The sequence below is a fragment of the Bos indicus x Bos taurus genome, chromosome 2 (genome assembly GCF_003369695.1).
Source record: "Bos indicus x Bos taurus breed Angus x Brahman F1 hybrid chromosome 2, Bos_hybrid_MaternalHap_v2.0, whole genome shotgun sequence".
NCBI classification, from domain to species: domain Eukaryota; kingdom Metazoa; phylum Chordata; class Mammalia; order Artiodactyla; family Bovidae; genus Bos; species Bos indicus x Bos taurus.
Window position 1 is genome coordinate 15,605,139 of NC_040077.1, and position 7,640 is coordinate 15,612,778.

Here is a 7,640-nt window from a genome sequence, read left to right on the forward strand (position 1 = left end):
AAAAGTTTTTAGGTTGATAGAAAAAATAGGAAAGACCATTTTTAAAACTGTTAAAAGGCTGTGAGAGGGGTTGTTGTTCAATCACTAAGTTGCGTCTGATCTTGATTTATTTCCTTGCAGTCCAAGGGACTCTCAAGAATCTTCTCCAGCACCACAATTTGAAAGCAACAATTCTTTGGCACTCAGCCTTCTTTATGGTTGAACTCTCACATCCTTACATGACTACTGAAAAAACCATTGCTTTGACTAGACAGACCTTTGTTGGTAAAGTGATGTCTCTGCTTTTTAATATGCTGTCTTGGTTCGTCGTAGCTTTCCTTCCAAAGAACAAGTGTCTTAATTTCACGGCTGCAGTCACCATCTGCAGTGATTTTGGAGACCAAATAAATAAAGTCTCTCACTGTTTCATTGTTTCCTCATCTATTTGACATGAAGTGATGGGACCAGATGCCATGATCTTAGTTTTTTGAATATTGAGTTTTAAGCTAGCTTTTTCACTCTCCTCTTTCATTTTCATCACAAGGTTCTTTAGTTCCCCTTAACTTTCTGCCATTAGAGTAGTGAAGTGAAGTGAAGTGAAGTTGCTCAGTTGTGTCCGACTCTTTGCAACCCTGTGGACTGTAGCCCACCAGGCTCCTCTGTCCATGGTATTCTCCAGGCAAGAATACTGGAATGGGTTGCCATTTCCTTCTCCAGGGGAATCTTCCCAACCCAGGGATCGAACCCGGGTCTCCTGCATTGAAGGCAGATGCTTTAACCGCTGAGCTACCAGGGAAGCCCAGTAGAGTAGTAGCCTCTGCATATTTGAGGTTGTTGATATTTCTCCTGGCAATCTTGATTCCAGCTGGTAATTCATCCAGCCTGGCATTTTGCATGATGTACTCTGCATATAAGTTAAATAAGCACGGTGACAATATACAGAGTTGATGTACTCCTTTCCCAATTTTGAATTAGTCAGTTGTTCCATGTCTAGTTCTAAGTGTTGCTTCTTGATCACATACAGATTTCTCAGGAGACAGGTAAGGTGGTCTGATATTGCCATCTCTTTAAGAATTTTCCACAGTTTGTTGTGATCTACACAGTCAAAGGCTTTTAGTATAGTCAATGAAGTAGAAGTAGATGTTTTTCTGGAAGCCCCCTGCTTTCCCCATGATCCAGCAAATGTTGGCAATTTGATCTCTAGTTCCTCTGCCTCTTCAAAATCAAGCTTGTACATCTGGAAATTCTTGGTTCACATACTGCTTGAAGACTAGCTTGAAGGATTTTGAGCATAACCTTACTAGCATGTGAAACAGGCTCAAAGAGAACAATGTTTGGCATTCCCCTTCTTTGGAATTGGAATGAAAACTGAACTTTTCCAGTCCTGTGGCCACTGCTGAGTTTTCCAAATTTGCTGGCATATTGAGTGCATCACTTAACAGCATCCATCATCTTTTATGATTTTAAATAGTTCAGCTGGAATTCCATCACCTCCACTAGCTTTGTTCATAGTAATGCTTCCTAAGGCCCACTTGACTTTACGTTCCAGGATGTCCAGCCCTAGGTGAGTGACCACACCACTGTGGTTATCCAGGTCTTTGAGACATATCTTGTATAGTTCTTCTGTGTATCTTGCCACCTCGTCTTAATCTCTTCTGCTTCTGTTAGGTCCTTGCCATTTCTGTCCTTTATCATGAGCATCTTTGCATGAAATGTTCCCTTGGCATTTCCAATTTTCTTGAATAGATCTCTAGTATTCCCTATTCTATTGTTTTCCTCTATTTCTTTGCATTGTTCACCTTAGAGGGCCTTCTTATCTCTTCATGCTATTCTTTGGAACTCTGCATTCAGGTATATCTTTTCCTTTCTCCCTTGCCTTTCAGTTTTCTTTCCTCAGCTATTTATAAAGCCTCTTCGGACAACCACTTTGCTGTTTTGCATTTCTTTTTCTTTGGGATGGTTTTGGTCACTGCCTCCTGTACCATGTTATGAACTTCTGTCCATAGTTCTTCAGGCACTCTGTCTACCAGATCTATCCCTTGAATCTATTTGTCACTTCCACTATATAATCATAGGGATTTCATTTAGGTTATATGTGAATGGCCTGGTGGTTTCCCCTACATTCTTCAATTTAAGTGTGAATTTTGAAATAAGGAGCTCATGATCTGAACCACAGTCAGCCCCAAGTCTGATTTTGCTGACTGTATAGAACTTTTCCATCATTGGCTGCAAGAACATAATCAATCTGATTTCAGTATTGACCATCTAGTGATGTTCGTGTGTAGAATCATCCCTTGGGGTGTTGGAAAAGGGTGTTTTCTATGACCAGTGAGTTCTCTTGACAGAACTCTATTATCATCTTTGCCCTGCCTCATTTTGTACTCTTAAGTCCAAACTTGCCTGTTACTCCAGGTATCACTTGACTTCCTACTTTTGCATTCCAATCCCATATGATGAAAAGGACATCCGTCTCTCTCTCTCTCTTTTTTATTTGGTATTAGTTCTAGAAGGTGTTGTAAGTCTTCATAGAACTGGTCAATTGCAGTTTCTTTGGCATTAGTGGTTGGTGCATAGACTTGGATTACTTGTGATGTTGAATGGTTTGCCTTGGAAACAAACCTAGATCATTCTGTTGTTTTTGAGATTGCACCCAATTACTGCATTTCAGTAGCTTCCCTGTTGGTTCAGATGGTAAAGAATCTGCCCACAACATGGGAGACCCAAGTTTGATCCCAGGGTCAGGAAATCCCCTGGAGAAGGAACTGGCAACCCACTCTAGTATTCTTGCCTGGAGAATCCCATGGATACAGGAACCTGGAGAGCTAGAGTCCAAGGGGTCACAAAGAGTCTGACATAACTAAGCAACTAACATACACACACACACTGCATTTTGGACTCATTTGTTGACTATGACAGGGAGGCCCGGCGTGCTGCAATTCATGGGGTCGCAAAGAGTCAGACACAACTGAGTGACTGAACTGAACTGATTGACTATGAGGACTACTCCATTTCTTCTAACTTATTCTTGCCCATAGTAGTAGATATAATGGTTATATGAGTTAAATTTGCCCATTCCCATCCATTTTAGTTCACTGATTCATAAAGTGTCAGTGTTCCATCTTGCCATCTCCTGCTTGACAGCATCCAATTTACCTTGATTGATGGACCTAACATTCCAGGTTCCTATGCAGTACTCTTCTTAAAGCTTTGGACTTGACTTGCTCCACCAGACACATCCACAACTGAAAGTTGTTTCTGCTTTGGCCCATCCACTTCTTTCTTTCTTGAGCTATTGACATGACTTCTGCAATGCCCAAGTGGCGTATTGGATACCTTCCAACCTGTGGGGCTCATTATCCAGTGTCATATCTTTTTGCCTTTTCATACTCTCCATGGGGTTCTCCAGACAAGAACACCAGAGTGGGTTGCTGTTTCCTCCTTCAGTGGACCATGTTTTGTTAGAACTCTTCTTTTTGACCTGTCTGTCTTGGATGGGTCTTGCATAGCATGGCTCATAGTTTCATTGAGTTAAGCAAACCCCTTTGCCACAACAAGGCTATGATCCATTAAGCAGTGTGTGAAGGGGCTCTTCATAAATAAAACAATAAACCCTTGCTCAAGGACAGATAGATCACTGAAACAGAAATAACGAGAATTAGGTGATTTAATATATAGCAAATGAGACTTCATCAAAAACATAGAAAAATGAAGGATTATTTAATTAATAATATTTTGTTAATGATATTGAAGTAGCTAGTTCCCAATATGGAAAAGATCACTTAGAATCATACCTTATATCTCAACATGAATTACAGATTGACTCAAGAGTTAAGTTTTATAAAGTCACTCCTTGGAAAAATGAGAATAATTTGATTACTTAATATAGATAGAGATGAGTTATGATATACTATGCTAAAATCTAACAAAAAAATCACAGAAGAAAAATATATTTCATGAGGCACAAAAATTGAATACTCAATATGCTTACCAACACATATACACATGCTATCACCAGGCTGAAACAGGAAAATAGACAAAGCAGTTTGTACTATGAAAACTGATTAATATATATCAAATATAATTTTATATAGTTTTACAAAAATATCCAATTATCATAGACAGTTAAAGGACATGTTAAAAAATGGAGATTATTAAACTATATGTTGCTCTAAGAAATATATATACATGCATGTGTATACTTATATATATATACACACACACACACATATAGTGCAACAAAATAGAGGAACACAATAAAATGGGAAAGACTAGAGATCTCTTCAAGAAAATTAGAGATACCAAGAGAACATCTCACGCAGAGATGGGCACAAGAAACAACAGAAATAGTATGGACCTAACAGAAGCAGAAGATTTTAAGAAGAGGTGGCAAGAAAACACAGAAGAACTATACAAAAAAGATCTTCATGATCCAGATAACAATGATGGTGTGATCACTCACCTAGAGCCAGACATCCTGAAATATGAAGTCAAGTGGGCCTTAGGAAGCATCACTATGAACAAAGCTGCTGCTGCTAAGTCACTTCAGTCGTGTCCGACTCTGTGTGACCCCATAGACGGTAGCCCACTAAGCTCCCCCGTCCCTGGGATTCTCCAGGCAAGAACACTGGAGTGGTTTGCCATTTCCTTCTCCAATGCATGAAAGTGAGAAGTTAAAGTGAAGTCGTTTAGTCGTGTCCAACTCTTAGTGACCCCATGGACTGCAGCCCACCAGGCTCCTCCGTCCATGGGATTTTCCAGGCATGAGTACTGGAGTGGGGTTAGCAGAAGTGATTGAATTCCAGTTGAGCTAATTCAAATCCTAAAAGATGATGCTATTAAACTGATGCACTCAATATGTCAGCAAATTTGGAAAACTCAGCAGTGGCCACAAGTCTGGAAAATGTCTGTTTTTCATTCCAATCCCAAAGAAAGGCTATACCAAAGAATGCTCAAACTACAGCACAATTGCACTCATCTCACACATTAGCAAAGTGATGTTCAAAATTTTCCAAGCCAGGCTTCAACAATACGTGAACCATGAACTTCCATATATTCAAGCTGGATTTAGAAAAGGCAGAGGAACCAGAGATCAAATTGCCAACATCTGTTGGATCATAGAAAAAGCAAGAAAGTTCCAGAAAAACATCTACTTCTGCTTTATTGACTATACCAAAGCCTTTGACTTGTGTGGATCACAATAAACTGTGGAAAATTCTGAAAGGGATGGGAATACCAGACCACCTTACCTGCCTCCTAAGAAATCTGTATGCAGGTCAGGAAGCAACAGTTAGAACAGGACATGGAACAACAGACTGGTTCCAAATAGGAAAAGGAGTATGTCAAGCTGTATATTGTCACCCTGCTTGTCTAACTTAAATGGCAGAGTACATCATGCAAAATGCTGGGCTGGATGAAGCACAAGGTGGAATCAAGATTACTGGGAGAAATATCAATAACCTCAGATATGCAGAAGACACCATCCTTATGGCAGAAAACAAAGAAGAACTAAAGAGCCTCTTGATGAAAGTGAAAGAGGAGAGTGAAAAAGTTGGCTTAAAGCTCAACATTCAGAAAACGAAGATCATGGCATCCGGTCCCATCACTTCATGGCAAATAGATGGGGAAACAATGGAAACAATGAGAAACTTTATATTTGGGGGCTCTAAAGTCACTGAAGATGGTGACTGCACCCATGAAATTAAAAGATACTTGCTCCATGGAAGAAAAGTTATGACCAACCTGGACAGCATATTAAAAAGCAGTGACATTATTTTGCCAACAAAGGTCCGTCTAGTCAAGGCTATGGTTTTTCTAGTAGTCATGTATGGATGTGAGAATTGGACTATAAAGAAAGCTGAGCACCAAGCAACTGATACTTTTGAACTGTGGTATTGGAGAGGATTCTTGAGAGTCCCTTGGATTGCAAGGAGATGCAACCAGTACATTCCAAAGGAGATCAGTCCTGGGTGTTCATTGGAAGGACTGATGCTGAAGCTGAAACTCCAATACATTGGCCACTTGATGCAAAGAATTTACTCATTTGAAAAGACCCTGATCTGGGAAAGATTGAAGGTGGGAGGAGAAGGGGATGACAGAGGATGAGATTGTTGGATGCCATGACCAACTCGATGGACATTAGTTTGAGTCAGCTCTGGAAGTTGGTCATGGACAAGGGAATCCTGGTGTGCTGCCATCCATGGGGTCACAAAGAGTCAGACACAACTGAGCAACTGAACTGATACACACACAGGGGTATACATAGATATACACAGTATATACAAGGGTATATATGTATATAGGCTCATATATAATATATATACACATATATACAGAGCTGTATATACATACACACACATATATACAGGGGTGTGTGAATATATGGGCTTATGTATATAATATATATACATATGTACAAGAGTATAGCACGGGCGGCTGCAACAATGCACATAGCGTGGGCGGCTGCGACGGTGCACAAGCATGGGCAGCTGCGACCACGCACATAGTGCAGCGGAGAGGAGCTATCCTACATCCAAGGTCAGGGGTGGCAGCCGGGAGGAGCAACCCCACGTCCAACGAGCGGTGGCTGTGCGGGCGCAGGAGGGCCTACAGGAGCTATTCCACGTTCAAGGTCAGGAGGGGCGGCAGTGAGGAGATACCCCTCGTCCAAGGTAAGGAGCAGCGGCTGCGCTTTGCTGGAGCAGCGTGAAGAGATACCTCATATCCAAGGTAAGAGAAACCCAAGTAAGATGGTAGGTGTTGCAAGAGGGCATCAGAGGGCAGACACACTGAAACCATAATCACAGAAAACTAGTCAATCTAATCACACTAGGACCACAGCCTTGTCTAACTCAATGAAACTAAGCCATGCCCGTGGGGCCACCCAAAACGGGTGGTCCACTGGAGAAGGGAATGGCAAACCACTTCAGTGTTCTTGCCTTGAGAACCCCATGAACAGTATGAAAAGGCAAAATGATAGGACACTGAAAGAGGAACTCCCCAGGTCAGTAGGTGCCCAATATGCTACTGGAGATCAGTGGAGAAATAACTCCAGAAAGAATGAAGGAATGGAGCCAAAGCAAAAACAATACCCAGTTGTGGATGTGACTGGTGACAGAAGCAAGGTCCGATGCTGTAAAGAGCAACATTGCATAGGAACCTGGAATGTCAGGTCCATGAATCAAGGCAAATTGGAAGTGGTCAAACAGGAGATGGCAAGAGTGAACGTTGACATTCTAGGAATCAACGAACTAAGATGGACTGGAATGGGTGAAATTGACTCAGATGACCATTATATCTACTACTGCGGGCAAAAATTCCTTAAAAGAAATGGCACAGCCGTCATGATCAACAAAAGAGTCTGAAATGCGGCACTTGGATGCAATCTCAAAAATGACAGAATGATCTCTTCGTTTCCAAGGCAAACCACTCAATATCACAGTAATCCAAGTCTACGCCCCAACCAGTAACACTGAAGAAGCTGAAGTTGAATGGTTCTATGAAGACCTATAAGACCTTTTAGAACTAACACCCAAAAAAGATGTCCTTTTCATTATAGGGGACTGGAATGCAAAAGTAGGAAGTCAAGAGACACCTGGAGTAACAGGCAAATTTGGCCTTGGAATACGGAATGAAGCAGGGCCAAGACTAATAGAGTTTTGCCA

The 7,640-nt window shown here is 41.3% G+C and overlaps 1 non-coding gene across 1 annotated transcript; it reads right to left on the minus strand.

Moving 5' to 3' along the window:
• Positions 1–703: 703 nt before the first annotated feature.
• TRNASTOP-UCA lies at positions 704–775 on the minus strand. Its single transcript has one exon. It is a non-coding gene; the product is annotated as a tRNA-Sec (tRNA).
• Between the last annotated feature and the right edge of the window lie 6,865 nt (positions 776–7,640).